The following is a 17,157-nucleotide window of genomic DNA, read 5'->3' as shown; positions in this document are numbered from 1 at the left end:
TCCAGCCCCATGGACTTGTGCTCATCTAGCTTTTCTAAATAGTCCTGAACCACTTCTTTCTCCAGAGGGCTAGTCACCTCCTCCCGATACTGTGCTGCCCAGTGCAGTAGTCTGGGAGCTGACCTTGTTTGTGAAGACAGAGGCAAAAAAAGCATGGAGTACATTAGCTTTTTCCACCTCCTCTGTCACTAGGTTGCTTCCCCCATTTAGTAAGGGGCCCACACTTTCCTTGACTTTCTTCTTGTTGCTAACATACGTGAAGAAACCCTTCTTGTTATTCTTAACATCCCTTGCTAGCTGCAACTCCAAGTGTGATTTGGCCTTCCTGATTTCACTCCTGCATGCCTGAGCAATATTTTTATACTCCTCCCTAGTCATTTTTTCAAGCTTCCACTTCTTGTAAGCTTCTTTTTTGTGTTTAAGATCAGCAACGATTTCACTGTTAAGCCAAGCTGGTTGCCTGCCATATTTACTATTCTTTCTACACATTGGGATGGTTTGTTCCTCCAACCTCAGTAAGGATTCTTTAAAATACAGCCAGCTCTCCTGGACTCCTTTCCCCCTCATGTTATTCTCCCAGGGGATCCTGCCCATCAGTTCCCTGAGGGAGTCAAAATCTGCTTTTCTGAAGTCCAGGGTCTGTATTCTGCTGCTCTCCTTTCTTCCTTTTGTCAGGATCCTGACCTCGACTGTCTCATGGTCACTGCCTCCCATGTTCCCATCCACTTTTGCTTCCCCTACTAATTCTTCCTGTTTGTGAGCATCATGTCAAGAAAAGCTCTGCCCCTAGTTGGTTCCTGCAGCATTTGCACCAGAAAATTGTCCCCTACACTTTCCAAAAACTTCCTGGATTGTCTGTGCACTGATGTGTTGCTCTCCCAGCAGATATCGGGGTGATTGAAGTCCCGCATGAGAACCAGGGCCTGTGATCTAGTAACTTCTAGTTGCCCGAAGAAAGCATTGTACCTCATCCCCCTGGTCTGGTTGTCTATAGCAGATTCCCACCTCGACATCACTTTTGTTGCTCACACTTCTAAACTTAATCCAGAGACTCATGTTTTTCTGCAGTTTCATACCAGAGCTCTGAGCAGTCATACTGCTCTCTTACATACAATGCAACTCCCCCACCTTTTCTGCCCTGCCAGGCCTTCCTGAACAGTTTATATCCATCCATCCATGACAGAACTCCAGTCATGTGAGTTATCCCACCAAGTCTCAGTTATTCCAACCACATCATAATTCCTTGACTGTGCCAGGACTTCCAGTTCTCCCTGCTTGTTTCCCAGGCTTCTTGCATTTGTGTATAGGCACTTAAGATAACTTGCTGATCATCCTGCTTTCTCAGTATGAGGCAGGAGTCCTCCCCTCTTGTGCTCTCCTGTTCATGTTTCCTCCTGGTATCCCACTTCCTCACTTACCTCAGGGCTTTGGTCTCCTTCCCCCAGTGAATCTAGTTTAAAGCCCTCCTCACTAGGTTAGCCAGCTTGCTTGCAAAGATGCTCTTCCCTCTCTTGGTTAGGTGGAGCCCATCTCTGCCTAGCAGTCCTCCTTGTTGGAACACCATCCCATGGTCAAAGAATCCAAAGCCTTCTCTCCAACACCACCTGCGTAGCCATTCGTTGACTTCCGTGATTTGATGGTCTCTACCCGGGCCTTTTCCTTCCACAGGGAGGATGGATGAGAACACCACTTGCACCTCAAACTCCTTTATCCTTCTTCCCAGATCCACGTAGTCTGCAATGATCCACTCAGGGTCATTCTTGGCAGTGTCATTAGTGCCCACGTATAGAAGCAGGAAGGGGTAGCTATCCAAGGGCTTGATGAGTCTCAATAAACCCTCCTGTTTTACGCTAGCTGAGAGTCTCTCCAGTCTAGAGTACGGGGTTGCATTATTTCCTCGGGGAGGGGGACCAGGGTGAGAGACAGGTGTGCTAAGGCTCAGAGAGGTGCGGTTCCAGGAGGCAGAGGGGCTTAACCTCTGAGAGAGAGTGGACATCTGAGAAGGGCTGTCACACTGAAGGGGGTTCCCCCCAGGGACCGTACGGGCCAAGAGTGAGCATGACTTATGAGTCCGTGACACTGGGCACCCATGGATATGTCTCTAAGCACTTAGTGCTCACGGCTCTCTCTGTGGGTATAGGGCACATGCGGGTCTCTTTGTGGGTACTGGGTGACCAGGGGTCTGCCTCTGGCTACTGGGTGCCTGTGGGTCTCCCTGTGGGTACTGGGTGCCTGCAGGTCTGTCTGTGGGTACTTGGTGCCCACAAGTAGGTCTGTAGGTACCTGGCACCCATGGGTCTGTCTGTGGATACTGGGTGCTCGCGGGTCTCTCTCAGGGTACTGGGCACCTGTGGGTCTGTCTGTGGGAACTGAGTGCCAAGAGGTCTTTCTGAGGGTACTGGGTGCTGGCGGGTCTCTCTGTAGATACTGGGTGCCTGCGACTCTGTCTGTGGCTACTGGGTGCCCAAAGGTAAGTCTGTGGGTACTGGATGCCTATGGGTCTCTCTGTGGGTACCAGCCATGCTCGTCTGTCTATGAGTAGTGGGTGCCCACGGGTCTGCATGTGGATGTTGGGCACCCACGGATCTGTTTGTGGTTACTGGGCTGTAATGAAGCGGCCTCCAGTGGGACACAACTGAGAGTATCAATTCAGGACAAATTGCTTAGAGCAGGGCAGTTACAGCCCAAAGCTGGGTTTCCTTTACTATTAAGGCATGCCAAACCAGCCAAACAGAGAAGATTTTGGTTTTACCCCACTGGCTAACCACAAGTCACACAAGCAATTCCCTTAGACACTCCAGTTTCCCAGTATCACCACCAGCAGCCACCCAATGGCCCAAAACAGAAAACCAATACCCCAGTAAAAGAAAAAACAATTCTCCCAATCCCAAAGGATCAAGCCCCAAACCCAGGTCAATATACAAATCAGATCTTACCCACAAATCACGTTGTTGCCAATCCTTTAGAATCTAAAATCCAAAGGTTTATTCATAAAAAGAAAGAAATATAGATGAGAGCTAAAATTGGTTAAATGGAATCAATTATATACAGTAATGGCAAAGTTCTTTGTTCAGAGCTTCAGTGTAGCAAAGTTCTTCCAGAGGTAAGAAGCAGGATTGAAGACAAGATGGAGGAGATGCAACTGCCTTTTATACTCTCTTGCCATGTGGCCTGTGCTTCCTTTGTTCCAAAAACAAGCGACCCAGCACATAGCATGGAAAAACCTTCTGTCCATAGGCATGTCCCTGCATGCCTTGCTGAGTCACAAGGTGTATCTGCCTTCTCTCAATGGGCCAGTTGTATAGCTGATGGTCCTTAATGGGCCATCAAGAAGGCTAGGTAGTGCTAACGCCAAATTGTCTGGGGTGTCACCCAGAAGCATAACACAAGTTTGAAATACAGACAGTATAGAGCCAATACTTATAACTTTAAATACAAAAATGATACATGCGTACAGTGCCCCAAGGGTTGGTCCTGGGGCCGGTTTTGTTCAATATCTTCATTAATGATTTGGAGGATGGCGTGGATTGCACCCTCAGCAAGTTTGCAGGTGACACTAAACTGGGTACATACGCTGCAGGGTAGGGATAGGATGCAGAGGGACCTAGACAAATCAGAGGATTGGGCCAAAAGAAATCTGATGAGGTTCAACAAGAACAAGTGCAGAGTCTGCACTTAGGAAGGAAGAATCCTGTGCACTGCTACAGACTAGGGACCGGGTGGCTTGGCAGCAGTTCTGCAGAAAAGGACGTAGGGGTTACAGCGGAAAAGAAGCTGGATATGAGTCAACAGTGTGCCCTTGTTGCCAAGAAGGCTAACAACATTTTGGGCTGTATAAGTAGGGGCATTGCCAGCAGATTGAGGGATGTGATCATTCGCCTCTATTTGGCATTGGTGAGGCCTCATCTGGAGTACTGTGTCCAGTTTTGGGCCCCACACTACAAGAAGAAAGAAATTGGAAAGAGTCCTGAGGAGGGCAACAAAAATGATTAGGGGGCTGGAGCACATGATTTATGAGGAGAGGCTGAGGGGACTGGTATTGTTTAGTCTGCAGAAGAGAAGAAAGAGGGGGGATTTGATAGCTGTTTTCAACTACCTGAAAGGGGGTTCCAAAGAGGATGGATCTAGACTGTTCTCAGTGATACCAGATGATAGAACAAGGAGTAATGGTCTCAAGTTGCAGTGGGGGAGGTTTCGGTTGGATATTAGGAAAAACTTTTTCACTAGGAGGGTGGTGAAGCACAGGAACCGGTTACCTAGATGATATAGATGAGAGCTAGAATTGGTTAAATGGAATCAATTACATACAGTAATGGCAAAGTTCTTGGTTCAGCTTGTAGCAGGGATGGAATAAACTGCAGGTTCAAATCAAATCTCTAGAGTACATCCACAGCTGGGATGGATCATTCAGTCCTTGGTTCAAAGCTTCAGTTTGTAGCAAAGTCCCTCCAGAGGTAAGAAGCGGGATTAAAGACAAGATGGAGATGAGGCAGCTGCCTTTTATCTTCTCTTCCAGGTGTAAGAACACCTCTTTGTTCTTACTGTGGAAAATTTCCACAAAATGGAGTTTGGTGTCACATGGGCAAGTCACATGTCCATGCATGACTTAGTTCAGGGGTGGCCAACTTGTGGCTCCGGTATAGGCACCGGGGCTGGAGCTACAGGTGCCAACTTTCCAATGTTCTGAGTGGTGCTCACCGCTCAACCCCCAGCTCTGCACCCACTTCACCCCTTCCTGCCCCCTCCCCTGAGCCTGCTATGCCCTCGCTCCTCTCCCTTCCCCTCCGAGCCTCCTGCATGCCACGAAACAGCTGATCAGGAGATGCTGATCAGCAGGGCTGCCGGAGGGTGGAAAGCTCTGGGAGCGGGGGGAGATGATGTGGGGGGGGGCTACTGACATATTACTGTGGCTCTTTAGCAATGTACATTGGTAAATTCTGGCTCCTTCTCAGGCTCAGGTTGGCACTTAATTTGCACATTTCTCTCTCAAGAATCTGACCAAATGCTTTACTAAGGCTACGTCAGAATCAAAACACATTTTGATATTCATAACTTTAACTACAAAAACTATACACAGAGAGATCGCATAATCATAATTAGCAAATCATAACATTTCCATAGACACCTTACATGACAACCTTTGTACAATATTTGCTGCAAATATATAACAGTGGTTGCAACAATGATCTATACGGTCACAGGTTATGTCAGTAACGTCACACCATTACAGACTGCAGCCTGCCCCAGGGAAAGGGAACTGGATGATGACTGGCAGTAGCCACTGAGGCAAGGTGGGTTTAGAGGGTTGGGGGTTCCACAAGGAGGGGAAACCCAGAGTAAGGGGGTACTGCTGGGGGCAGAACCCAGAGGTAAATGGGCATCTTGGTCCGGGAGGGACACAGGGGGCCTAAGGCAGGTGAGACACCAGCCTACAGAGAGCACTCCAGGCTGTACAAGAGCTAATTCCCAAGAGACCAGCAGGAGGCACCGCGCCTGTGAGTCTTTGCTTCGCTACAGTCGGTCTGTGGGTACAAGGTGCCAGAAGGTCGGTCTGTGGGCTCAGGTCACCCGTGGAGCGGTCTGTGGGTACTGGGCACCCTGGGATCTGTAGGTGGATACAGGGCACCGGCAGGTCTGACTGTGCATGCTGGGTGCTCTCAGGTCTGTCTGCAGATACAGGGCACCCACTGGTCTGTCAGTGGATACAGGGCACCCTCGGATGTGTCCGTGGGTACTGGGTTCCCATGGGTCTCTCTTTGGGTACTGAGTTCCCGCGGGTCTCTCTGTGAGTACTGGGTTCCCATTGGTCTCTGTAGGTACTGCTTGCCTGCGGATGTTTCTGTGGGTATTGGGTTCCTGTGGGTCTGTCTCTGTGTACTAAGTGCCCACAGGACAGTCTGTAGGTTCTGGGCACCCATGGGTCGGTCTGTGGGTACTGGGCGCCCGTGGGTCAGTCTCTGGGTTCTGGATGCCTGCAGGTCAGTCTGTGGGTAGTAGGTGCTTGTGGGTCTGTCTGTGGCTACTGGGAGCCCACAGGTAAGTCTATGTGTAGTGGATGCTCACGGGTTTCTCTCTGGGTACTGGGTGCCCGCTGGTCTGTCTGTGGATACTGAACGCACGCGCGTCTCTCTGTGGGTACTGTGTGCCCGCAGGTCTCTCTGTGGGTTCTGGGCACTCACAGGTCTCTCTGTGGGTAGTAGGTGCCTGCGAGTCTGTCTATGGGTACAAGGCACCCACGGGTCTGTCTGTGGGTAATGGGTGTCCACAGGTCTGTCCATGGATACAGGGCACCCTCGGGTCTGTCTGTGGGTTCTGGGTGTCCCGGTCTCTCTGTGGGTACTGCGTGCCTGTGGGTCTCTCTGTGTATACTGTGTGTCTGTGGGTACGAAGCACCTGTGGGTCGGTCTTTGGGTACTGGGTGCCATCGGGTCTCTCTGCGGGTACTGAGTGCCCATGGGTCTGTCTGGTTACAGGGCTCCCACCTGTCTGTCTGTGGGTACTGGGTGCCCATGTGTCTGTCTGTGGGTACAGGGTGCCCATCAGTCTGTTGGTGAGTCCTGGGAATCCACAGGTCTGTCTGTGGGTAAAGGGCAACTGCAGTTCTGTCTGTGTGTACTGAGTGCCCGCTGGTCTGTCTGTGAATACTGAACACTCGCGAGTCTGTCTGTGAGTACTGGGTGCCCATGGGTCTGTCTGGCTACAGGGCTCCCACGTGGCTGTTTGTGGGTATGGGGTGCCCATATGTCTGTCTGCGGGTACAGGGTGCCTGCAGGTCTGTTGGTGGGTACTGGGTGCCTGCAATTCTGTTGGTTGGCATTGGGTGCCTATGGTTCTGTCTGAGGATACTGGGCACTCATGGGTCTATCTGTGGTTACTGGCTGCCCTCCGGTCAGTCTGTGGGTAATAGGTACTCTCGGGTCTGTCTGCTGGTACTGGGAGCCCACGGGTCTGTCTATGGATACTGGGTGCTCGTGGGTCTGTCTCTGGGTACCATAGAATCATAGAATATTAGGGTTGGAAGAGACCTCAGGAGGTCATCTAGTCCAATCTCCTGCTCAAAGCAGGACCAACACCAACTAAATCATCCCAGCCAGGGCTTTGTCAAGCAAGGCTTTAAAAAACCTCTGAGGATGGAGATTCCACCACTTTCCTAGGTAACCCATTTCAGTGCTTCTGTGACGTTATGAGTGTAATATAATATGTCATTGAAAGGGGACACAGGGCCAGAAAGAGTTAATTAACTCACAGACTGACATGACCCATGGCCGAACTTTAAAGACTTGTTAGGAAGATATGTAAATAAATAGAGCTTTGAAATCCAAGCCTCCATTGTTAGAGATAGAAGGGTAGATGTTTTCTCAGGTCTTGTGACCTAAGCAAACAAGTCTTGTCTATTTGTTTGTGGTTTTCTGTTTGCAGTTCACCCTAATTGAGTGACCTCAGCTGGCTCCCACGGGCAGTGTTACAGCTTCACCGCCCTCCTAGTAAAATAGTGTTTCCTAATATCCAACCTAGACCCCCCCCCACTGCAACTTGAGATCATTACTCCTTGTTCGGTCACCTGCCACCACTGAGAACAGCCTAGCTCCATCCTCTTTGGAACCCCCCTTCAGGTAGTTGAAGGCTGCTATCAAATCCCTTTCTCTTCTCTTCCACAGACTAAATAACCCCAGTTCCCTCAGCCTTTCCTCATAAGTCATGTGCCCCAGCCCCATGATCATTTTCGTTGCCCTCCACTGGACTCTCTCCAATTTGTCCATAACCCTTCTGTAGTGGGGGGACCAAAACCTGCTCACAATACTCCAGGTGTGGCCTCACCAGTGCCAAATAGAGGGGAATAATCACTTCCCTCGATCTGCTGGCAATGCTCCAACTAATACAGCCCAATACGCCTTGGTCTTCATGGCAACAAGGGCACACTGCTGACATATATCCAGCTTCTCGTCCAATGTAATCCCCAGATCCTTTTCTGCAGAACTGCTGCTTAGCCAGTCGGTCCCCAGCCTATAGCAGTGCATGGGATTTCTCCTTCTTAAGTGAAGGACTCTTGAACCTCATCAGATTTCTTTTGGCCCAATCCTCCAATTTGTCTAGGTCACTCTGGACCCTATCCCTACCCTCCAGCGTATCTACCTCTCGCCACAGCTTAGTGTCATCTGCGAACTTGCTGAAGGTACAATTCATCCCATCATCCAGATCATTAATAAAGATGTTGAACAAAACCGGCCCCAGGACCAACCCCTGGGGCCCTCCGCTTGATATTGGCTGCCAACTAGACATTGAGCCATTGATCACTTCCCGTTGAGCCCAACAATCTAGCCAGCTTTCTGTCCACCTCATAGTTCATTCATCCAATCCATACTTCTTTAACTTGCTGGCAAGAATACTGTGGGAGACCACATCCATCAAAGCTTTGCTAAAGTCAAGATATATCACATCCACCACTTTCCCCATATCCACAGAGTCAGTTATCTCATCATAGAAGGCAATCAGGTTGGTCAGGCATGACCTGCCCCTGGTGAATCCATGTTGACTGTTCCTGATCACCTTCCTCTCCTCCAAGTGCTTCAAAATGGTTTCCTTGAGGACCTGCTCCATGATTTTGCCGGGGACTGAAGTGAGGCTGACTGGTCTGTTGTTCCCCCGGTTCTGTTTCTTCCTTTTTTTAAATCATAGTAAGCAGTTAGTTATAGCTATAACATTCCATTCAATCTCATATTTATTCACACATTCATTCATACAAACACACACACACAGGTTCTGCAAGGTTGTTATCATAGTTACCAGCCTTAGAGTTGCTCATGTCAAGCCACTGGCCAGGTGGCCTGGACATGAGGAGGGAGCAGGGCCTTGTCAGAGGCTCATCTGATGCTCCTGGAAGTTGGTTTGCAGAATCAGACCCCAAAGTTCTCACTTTTTAGAGTCTATTTTTATAGGAATTTCTTCCTATGCCAGTCTATGGGAATTGCTTCATCATGCTTTTGCTGAATCCATCAGCAGATAGCACATTCCTGACGGCTCCATGCTGCTAGATGTTATCTTGTTCTTTGGTTCTCCCATTCTTGAGGCTGTTGGGTGGATTCCAGTCTGCCCTCCGGGGGTCCTCTGGTTATTTCCACTTGACGCCTTCTTCAGCCGATGGACACTGGATTCTTAGGCTGGCACCTCCCTGATCATTCAGTTATTATCCACACCAAGGATCCATCCACATACATCCTCTATCTCTATTTTAATTACAATTGTTAATATAACAAAAGGACGGGGAGTTTCTGGGTGCTGTTTCTGTTGTCAGAGTATTGCTTTGAGTCTCTCTCTCTGTGAATTGCTTTAAGAACAGACTCTGTCTTAGAAGGTACTAACACAATTAGCAGCTTGCAAGTTTCACACATAGAGGGAGAGAAACAGTACCAAAAACCAAGAGACCTCTTAATTAGTAATACCCTGGAATTTAAACTATGGGGAATCAAACTCATTTGTGATTTTAATACAGAACTTCTTTAATATGATCCAACAGTCAGGGTGATTGAAGTCCCCCATTAGAACCAGGGCCTGTGATCTGGAAACTTCAGTTAGTCGTCCAAAGAAAGCCTCATCTACTTCATCCTTCTGATCCGGTGGTCTATAGCACACACCCACCATGACATCACCCTTGTTGTTCTTACCTCTAAACTTAACCCAAAGACTCTCAACAGGCTTTTCTCCAGTTTCATACTGGAGTTCTGAGCAATCATACTGCTCTCTTATATACAATGCAACTCCTCCTGTGCCTGTCCTTCCTGAACAGTTTATAGCCAATCATGACACTGCTCCAGTCATGTGAACTGCCCCACCAAGTTTCTGTTATTCCAATCACATCATAGTTCCTTGACTGTGCCAGGACTTCCAATTCTTCCTGCGTGTTTCCCAGGCTTCTTGCATTAGCGTACATATACCTAAGATAACTAGCCAATTTCCCTACTTACTCAGTATGAATGAGGAGGCTTCCCATTTTGTACCTTCCTCCTTGTGCTTCCTCCCAGTATCCCACTTCCCCACTTACCTCTGGGCTTAGGTCACCATCCCACAGCAAACCTAGTTTAAAGCCTTCCTCACTAGGTTAGCAAGCCTGCCTGCGAAGATGCTCTTCCTTCTCTTCGTTAGGTTGATCCCATCTCTTCCTAGCAATCCTAGCAATACCAGGTGCCCGCAGGTCTGTTTGTGGGTACTGGGTGCCTACAGGTCTGTCTGTGGGTACTGGGCAGTCATGGGTCTGTCTGTACGTACTTGGAACCCACAGGTCTATATATGGGTATTGGGTGCCTGCTGGTCTGTCTGTGGATACTGGGCACTCGCGGGTCTGTCTGTGGGTACAGGGCACCTGCAGGTGTATCTGTGGGTACTGGGCACCCATGGGTGTGTCTGTGGGTACTGTGCAGCCACGGGTCTGTCTGGGGATACTGACTTGTGGGTCCGTCTGTCATACTGGGCACCTGAAGGTCTGTCTGTGAGTACTGTGTGCCCATGGGTATGTCTGTGGGTACTGGGTGTCCGTGGGTGTGTCTGTGGGTACAGGGTGCCCAGGGATCTCTCTGTGGGTACAGGATATTGTGACAGGGCAAGGCCAGATGGCTATAGAAAAGTAGTGGGAGATAGATATATTAGCTCCAGGCTAAACAAATCCCTGGTACAAGGTTAAATGAAATGAAAGCTGCTCCAGGTCAATTAAGACACCTGGGGCCAATTAAGAACTTTCCAGAAGGCAGGGAGAATGGTAGGTTGATTGGGACACCTGAAGCCAATCAGGGGCTGGCTGAAACTAGTTAAAAGCCTCCCAGTCAGTCAGGTGGGTGTGCATGTCAGGAGCTGTGGAAGGAAGTTGTGCTGTTGGAGAGGCTGAGTAGTACACACCATTTCAGGCACAAGGAAGGAGGCCCTGAGGTAAGGGTGAAGTGGAGCTTGAGGAAGTGAGGGCTGCTGTGGTGGAAGTAGCCCAGGGAATTGTACATGTCATGTTTCTAAAAAGTCAGCTACCACAGCTGATACTATTAGGGTCCCTGGGCTGGAGCCCAGAGTAGAGGGTGGACCTGGGCTTCCCCCACCTCCCACCCCACCTTTGCCCCCTGATTAATCACGGGGACTGGGAGACAACAGAGACTGTGCAAGGAAGGATAACTTCTCCTCACCTCCCTTGCTGGCTTATGATGAAAATGGCTCAGTAGACTGTGACCCTTGTCTCGAGAGAAAGAAGGGTTACATGGAGGGTCACAGTGAGCCTCTGAGGCTAGCGAAATCCGCCAGGAAACGCGGGACCCACGGAGGCAAGGACAGAGCTTTGTCACAGTATCCATGGGTCTGTCGGTACTTGGTGCCCATGGGTCTGTCTGTGGATTCTGGGTGCCCACAGTGCTGTCTGTAGGTACTGGGTGCTCATGGGTTTGTCTGTGGTAATGGGTGCCCGGGTGTCTGTCTGTGGGGTACAGGGCACCTGCATGTCTGTCTGTGGGTTCTCGATGCTGAGGGTCCTGGGTCTGTGGATACTGGTTCCCCATGGGTCTGTCTGTGGGTACTGGGTGCCCATGGATCTGTCTGTGGATACAGGGCCCCCGTGGGTCTGTCTGTAGGTACATACCTTCAGTGCTCCAGTTTTCTGGCTGTCTTGCTGTTTGTCTGGATCACCTCTTTGTCAGGGCAGCAAGCACCCTGCCTTTCCTCAGCCACACGCTCACTTCTGTTTTCTTGTTAGTCCCCTGATAGAGTAAACCTTGCCAACCATGCCCCAAGGGTGAATGCTGCCAAGACAGCTGCCTGCATATGCAGAGAGCTTGGAACAGTCACTGTGAAACAATGCAAACAGCCCCGTTCATAGCCATAGTTTGTTAACCCTGGTGCCTAATTACGGTTAATTGAAAGTCGACATTGCTTTAGCAAAAACATCCTGCTTCTGCCACAGTTATCACGCCTGTCTGAGCCCCAAGATCTCTCCACCTGTCCCCTCTCCAGCAACCAGACAGCCAGCTCCCCCCAGGACTTTTGCAATGTAATTACTTGGAGTCAGTATAGAAGTCTGTGGCCCATTGAAAACTTGAGGATGGCACAAAACGGATGGCATTTAGCATGCTAAATGGTGCCAGGGCGCAGCCCCAGTCACAGTCATTCCAGCCAGGTTTAATTGTTCCTGGCTATACAAGGAGCTATCATGGATACTCTGGCAGGAAGCAGAAATGAAGGGAACTTGCTGCAGAGATGGTGGGCCTGGGATTGTGCTACTGGGATACCCATTTGCTGCCCCTTCCAATCCCACTGGGATCCTGACCCTTTGGCCTGCTGGTGCCACTCTGAGTTGTCAGCCACCTCCTGCCACCAGGACAGCTCGCTGATATCCAGCCCGGGACTGGTCGGCTGTTGGGTTGACACAGGGCACGCACCAAAGCATTACGGCCTCCCTGAGGGCCTAGTAATGGATTTGCTCAGTGCAGCTACCGGTGGGAGGGAACGTGTTGCTCTAAGTGAAGTGTCCTGTTCGCTGAGAGCGGCCCCGGGCCACAAGGTGCCTGCTTTTCCAAATGAGCCACACAGCCATGCTCCTGGGACAGGCATCCTGGATCCCCTCAACCCGTTCCAGCAAGCAGGTCCTGATCGGCTGCTCGGCTAGAACCCTAGCTGCAGCAGGCAGTCAGTGCCAGTGCTACTGCTGGGGCGAGGGGCACCCATGGGGAAATAGGGCTACATGATGGAGCAAGGCCCCAAGTGTCCTTTTATGTCCTGGCCAGCCTCTAATGGTGGCAGCATTCCTCATGTGCAGTAGTCAAAGCACGACAGGCTGGGAACTACAACCCCTCAGGGCTGTGGTTGAGTCAGTGAGTGGGCCAGCTACACCCATGTACACTGCCTGAGGAACAGGCCCACAGTGGGACATCACTAGCCCTCTCGTCTTGTTTCTGTGCAGCTAAAAGCCAGCACTATGAGGCAGTGCAGCCTAGTGGATAGAGCACTGGGCCAGCAGACCTGAGTGTTAGTCCCAGCTCTGCCACTGGGTGACCTTGGGCAGCTCATGGCACCGCCCCATGCCTCAGTTTCCCCATCAGTAAAGTTGAGTTAACAACACCCGCCACCTTGGCATAGTGCCTTGAGCACTGTGGATGGAAGGCACCAGGCAGTAGTAAGTTCTCCAGCCCTCCATAGAGCTCTCCAGCCAAAGCCAGGAAGCTGAGACTGGATGTTTGCAATGGAAACAGCCAGCAGGATTTCTTCTTACAGAGCTCCCCACCCTGTCTGCAAGAAAAAATAAAGAGCGCTGCTGTGTGTTTGTTTGCTCCACCGTCTACCTTTAATGACAGTAAGTCTGGCTGATTTCCTCATTTTGACCCTGCCCTCCCTCAATGGGCAACTGCCTACAGCTCCCCTCCATGCCCAGCTGTCATCCCCAGGCCTCACTGCTGTACTGGCCTAAAATCAAACCCCGCTGGGGACCCAACTGCCCTACGCTCTAGGATCACCCCACTGCAAAGTCCATCTAGTGCTGAGTGAGATGACAGGGGCAGTTCACACTTCCCAGAGCCATTGCTTCAGACTCTTCGCAGACACAGACAGGTGTTGTTAGAGGCTTTTCATGGATTTGAGGTTCTCTTTCCCACCGTAAGGGCTGGAAATGTAATTTTGTTAAAAAATGAACCCTGAGATTGTGGAGCATGAGTCTACAGTGTTGAATGAAATTCTGGGACAAATTACACACCAGAGGCCCTGATTCTAATCAGCTCTCTTGTATTGCATGAGTTCCTGACAGCAGAATCTATTCTCCAAAAGCTAAACTTTCATCTTGCTGGGTTATTTTTTTTTTTTAATTCTGTTTCTTACTTGCAAAGAAACCCTTCCATACAGGAGCTTAATCTAAAGTGATGATGCGGTGACATCTGTCGGCATCTGCCACCAGCCTGAAACAACAGCTATGAGAGGCAGAAGCTGCTCCTGTTAACTCAATGAAATGATGACTCCGAAACCTAATAATGAAAACTGAAATGTCCACACTTCACTATTTCACCACTGATTGTTTTAGTGGCAACATCCAACGACCCTGCTAGCATCCGATGATGTTGTGGAGAACTGAGGCTGGGGCTGCGGGAGAGTGAGGTATGTTCCAAGTGGGGTTGGGTTTAAGACCCACCCCTGCTGACACTTCTGGGGAGGGGGCTCAAACACTTAAAGGGACAGGACACCACACCAATGCCAAAACCCTATGCTGCTGCCTCGATGCCCACTAGGTGCCAGATACCCCAAAGCACCTCTGCTCTGCTAGCCAAAGCTGCCCCACCCCCCAAGACATTCTGCAGCACATTGAAGCAACATCAAACCCCTCAGTGTATGAACCCCACAACAGCAGGATTCCCATCTGTGGTTAATTCGAGAAAAGCTCCATTGGTGAGCTGTCCAAGCTCTGTCGCAGAAGGTCTGTTTGCCAACCCAGACTACAACAGGAACAGAGCATGGGGATTGGAACCTTAGTGGTTCTAATGGTCCTGGAGCTACAAGTTCTGCCAGCAAAGCTGAGTGCAGCAACGCAAGAGGATCCCCTAGGGCTCATAGCAGGAGCCGCACAGAGCATTTGTTCGGGGCAGCAGTTGCCAGGAACTGAGCCCTGATTTCTATGAAAGGATCTCTCTGGACTTTTCTACTTGGAGAAATTGACCCACATAGCAGGCTGGCTTCTTGAGCGGACGAATGACTCAGGGATCAAGTGTCCATGTGGGGAGTGTGGGCTGGATCCCCTCTCATCTGCCACCGTCACAAGCCTGACCCCCCCAGCCCAGGATCCCCCCACCCCCTTCCAGGAGTTTCAGCCCTCGAGGGAGCCCCCCTAGTGTTCCCTGATCCTGATTCTGCCTTGCTGGCAAGCCTTGGGTCTTTCCCTCCAGCTCCCCAGTGGTGAGAAGAACAGGAGCCTCAGAGTGGATTGCACTATCCCAGGGTTTGTTTGTTTCCTACTGTAACTTACAAATAACTTAGAAGTATTGTTTGCACTTTGCCAAGATGAGCTCTGGGGAGCTCCAAAGCATGTCTCTTTCATCAGCAGAGGTTGGTCCAGTAAAAGACCCCCCACATACACACCTTGTCTCCTGTAACTTATAAATGCCTTGTAAGTTACAAGGGGTGGAGGCACATTGCAACTGACAGCTGGCAAACCAGCAGAAAAACTGGCCAGGCCAATAAAAATTGGCCAAGTGGCAACCCGATGCCTGCACCTGGGACTGAAGCTACAGGAGAACATTCTCCTTGCCCTCTGCTGATCCCAGGCTCTCTCATGGAGCCTGACCCTTCATCTGCATGCCCTAGCTGCTCCTCATCAGACCAAGTCGCAGCATGACTCAGGTCCCCAAATCATGAGATTTGTAAGATTACATTGTGGTTTGGAAAAAAGAGAGTACTTGTGGCACCTTAGAAACTAACAAATTTTTTGCGAATACAGACTAACACGGCTGCTACTCTGAAACCTGCATTGTTGTTTGGGTCTGTCGTTTGATTGTTGAACGCTTTCTCCCTCCCCTAGTCATGGAGGTGACAATTAGTGTCACCCACTCTCCCAACTGTATGGGGGAGGGGACTTTGGCCCCTGCTGCAGGAGCTCTCACCCCCACATCTGCACAGCAATGAATACCAGTCCCCAGCCTCCAAATCCATCCTTTCCTCCCAGTCCCTGCATCAGGTCTGCCTCCACACAGCTTCCCTTCAGTTCAGCCCCTACCAGTTCATCCCTACAGCCTCTCCTCGACTCCTCCTGGGGCTCTTCACTCTCCTTCCCAGGCTGGGGGTGGGGGGGAGGCTGCAGGTGCTCTTTACCCCCTCCTCTTTCCCAGGCCAGGTATTGCAGACACAAATTACACTGATCTCACTTACATGGAAAATGCCATCTCCAGAGGCTGATATATTTCCTGTAAGGTGTCTCTGAGTTACAAGTGCTTTGGCAAGCAGAACCAGTCCCCTAAAGGGAGAAAACTCAACAGGTGTACCATTACGATCACTCTCAAATGGCTCAGCCATGTAACTTTGAGCTCTCATGAGCTGATTGTGAGTCTTGTAATATTGGGGGGTGGGGTTGGAATTTTTATGCCAGTTTCACAATTTTGGGAGCCAGTCACATGAGTCTTGAATTCTCAGGTTGGCCATACCACAAGACATTTAAAGAAAAATTCCTGTGTGGGCTGGAGCTGCACATGAACAGTTACAGGTAAAGAGAAGCTCATTCAGCAAGCAAGAATGGATCAAACCCAGTTTCAGAGTGGGCTTGGTCTCCCAGATGAAGTGACAATCATTTTCCTCTTCTGCGAGGCTGCAGATGGAAGCTGCAACAGTCACATAGACTCTCGTGTACCTCCCAGGCGATCGGGAGCTTCAAGAACTAAAGGCTTTTGTCTCCCTCCTCGGTAAAAATAGCCCTGTGTGCTAGTTCTCTCTGGCAGCTGGTGACTAAAGCAAGTGTGACGCTCCACAGGCAGGCTGGGCTGCAACAATGAATAGGCAGAAGGGTGTAAGGGCAATCTTCACAAATGCCAAGATTTTCTTGTCTCAGAACTACAAAGCAGCTTGCCTGGATCAACTCAAATGGGGCAAAAATAACCTCCTTGGATAAAGATTTGTGCATGGAAAAATTTGGCCAAAGGGAGTTTATTTTAAGATCTAAATTGTGGCCTGGGCAGAAAAGTGCCCTTTCCCAGGGATCTCAACACAATGCTAGTGCCCGTGGATTGACTCTTCCTCAAGAATTAACTGAACAGAACCCAGGGCAGAGCAAACTTCCTCGCTGCTTCTTCTCCCCAGAGCTTTGTATAGCCCAAGTGACAACAAACATGTCTTCCCAAGCCTGAACATTTGCCCGCACACTACAAAAAAAAAAGAGCTTGGAAGATTCTGTAAGCGCACGATCACCTGGTGATGTCTTCCATAACAATTCTGGGCTGAAATAAAGAGGGTCAGAAAACAAAGAGTAGGAATAAACAGCCAGGTCTCAACATGGCAAAAGTTTACAGCAGGTGTCTTGAGGAAGGTCCCATCCCAGGACCAGTGCTATTTAATATTATCGAGGCCCTGGAGATGACTCCAGAGTTGGGTTTAAAGCAGGATTAAAATCCCTCCAATTTACACTTTAACTCATGAATTTTGCTTCCAAATTTGGCTGATTAATTGCAT

This window comes from Lepidochelys kempii, chromosome 7 (assembly GCF_965140285.1).
Source record: "Lepidochelys kempii isolate rLepKem1 chromosome 7, rLepKem1.hap1, whole genome shotgun sequence".
Taxonomy (NCBI): Eukaryota; Metazoa; Chordata; order Testudines; family Cheloniidae; genus Lepidochelys; species Lepidochelys kempii.
The sequence above is the reverse complement of the archived record's forward strand: the minus strand, read 5'-3'. Positions refer to the sequence as shown.